The sequence below is a fragment of the Hyla sarda genome, chromosome 10 (assembly GCF_029499605.1).
Source record: "Hyla sarda isolate aHylSar1 chromosome 10, aHylSar1.hap1, whole genome shotgun sequence".
NCBI lineage: Eukaryota > Metazoa > Chordata > Amphibia > Anura > Hylidae > Hyla > Hyla sarda.
The window spans coordinates 136,200,360-136,202,586 of NC_079198.1; positions in this window are offsets into that span (position 1 = coordinate 136,200,360).

Sequence of the window (2,227 nt, forward strand, 5' to 3'; positions counted from 1 at the left end):
TATTCGTTTTACAGAAGTGGCATTTATTCTAGTTCCGGTTTATTTTACTAGCAGTACCTGGCTAAGATATGGCTGTATATTTTAGAATGCTTCTTGTGAAATAAATATTTGGTGCGTTGGTTTCCTTAAGGAATGGCTGTTCTTTTACTTCTGTCCTGTTGTCATTTTTAGCAGGAGACCTTGGTAGCATTTTCTTCTGAGGAAGCGGCTCTGTCTTGCAGACAAGCAGCATAACTTATACTCTCAGTAACATGCATGAAGAAATTTACAAACTTTTGTGAACAATCTGTAACTCATGTTTTCTGGATTACCCTTTTAAGGGGGTGGTACATCAATTCTGAATCTGCTGTTGGATTACCTACAATATCTCAAGAAAACTGATAGCCGGTGTAACCCTACAGTGTCACTAGAGATGAAATAATGTTTTTTTAGTTTTTGACGCTAGGAATGGTTTGTACCTGGTGATTCAATAAGTATGGTGCTAATTTTTTTTTCTTGAGCACTTCATTGGGGGACACAGGACCATGGGAATATGCTGCTTGCCACTAGGAGGCTGACACTAGGCAAAAACAAAAAGGTCGGACCCTCCCGGCAGGATATATCTGCCTCCTGGCTGAGTAACTCAGTTTTAGCTTAGTGTCAGAGTAGGCAGACACAGGTCTGGAGCCCCTAAGACCTGGTCTTATTTCTTCTTTTTTTTTTTTTTTTTTTCTCCATAGTTTTAGGTTCTAGTTATTTTATAAAATTTTTTTTTTATAACCTTAAAGGTGTTATCTATACACTACAAATGTTCAAAGTGATTTCCATTGGTGACATGGCAGATGTCTGTTGTCCAGATTTGTCCAGACCTCCAGCATAATCTCAGAAATGGCCTCCACTGCTTCAGTAATAAGTTGTCTCAGGTCATTCAGATCCTGTAGCTGGGGGGGGGGGGGGGGGGGGGGGGGAGAAACATACATACAGAGTCTCTGATGTAGCCCCCACAGGTTATAAGTAGAGATGAGCAAAGTTACAGTAATTCTATTAGTCATGAACTTCTCGGCTCGGCAATTGCTGACTTTAGCCTGAATAAATTAGTTCAGCTTTCAGGTGCTCCGGTGGGCTGGAAAAGGTGGATACAGTCCTAGGAGAGTCTTCTAGTACTGTATCCACCTTTTCCAGCCCACGGGAGCACCTGAAAGCTGAACTAATTTATGCAGGAAAAGTCAGCAATCGCCGAGCCGAGAAGTTCGTGACTAATCGAATCACTAACTTTGCTTTTCTCTATTTACAAGGTTTTAGACCTGGCATTTGTGGTGGACAGCCTGACACTGGTGAATAGTTTCCAGCGTGGCTCATCCAACTTTCAAGTAGTGTTTTAATAAATGTATCCTTGAACATCCAAATGGAAACATGAAGGTGGCCATCCTGCTGAAAGACCATGTTTGGCAGATCTCTTATCCGTTCTTACATGTTCAGGTAGGAGCGGCCAGTGACTGCATCTTCTGCTTAAAAGGACCATTTGTTTCAGACCCAGAAATTCTAACTATGAGCTTAGGGCTGGGCAGTATGACCAAATGTGTGTATCACAGTATTTTTTTTTTTAACTTTCGGTGGTTCCACGGTATATATCGGTATATTTGTCACCAGCCATTTATCCCCCTATTAAAAGGATAGGGAATGAGATGTCTGATCACAGGGGTCTGGCTGCAGCAGCATCAGGAACATGGAAGCTTGAAGCTTCTGCATTTGTCACGCCCCCTCAGTTCATGTCTATGGGAGGGGGTGTAATGGCTAGTACATAGCCTTCATGCCTCCTCCCATAGACATGAATTGAGGGTGTGTGGCAGCTGTAGTCACCAGTCATCCGGCACAGAGTTTGCTCCTTGCATAGATGACTGGGGTGCTGTCGGAGAACGCAGGGATCCCCGCAATCAGACATCTTATCCTTTTGGATAGGGGATAAGATGTTTCGGCAGAGTACCCCTTCAACTATAGGCTATTGCACTATTCTTGAATTCCCTTTTATAACTCCTTTTAAAGGGGTTAACCAGGATTAGAAGAACAGCCTTTTTTTTTTTTCTTCAAAAAACAGCACCACAACGGTCTTCAGGTTGTGTGTGGTATTGCAGTTTGTTTCATTGAAGTTAATAGAGCAGACTTGTAATATTATACACAACCTGAGGACAGGGGTGGCACATTTTTATTTATTTTTAAACTAGATTTAAAATTATTATATTTAATTTTT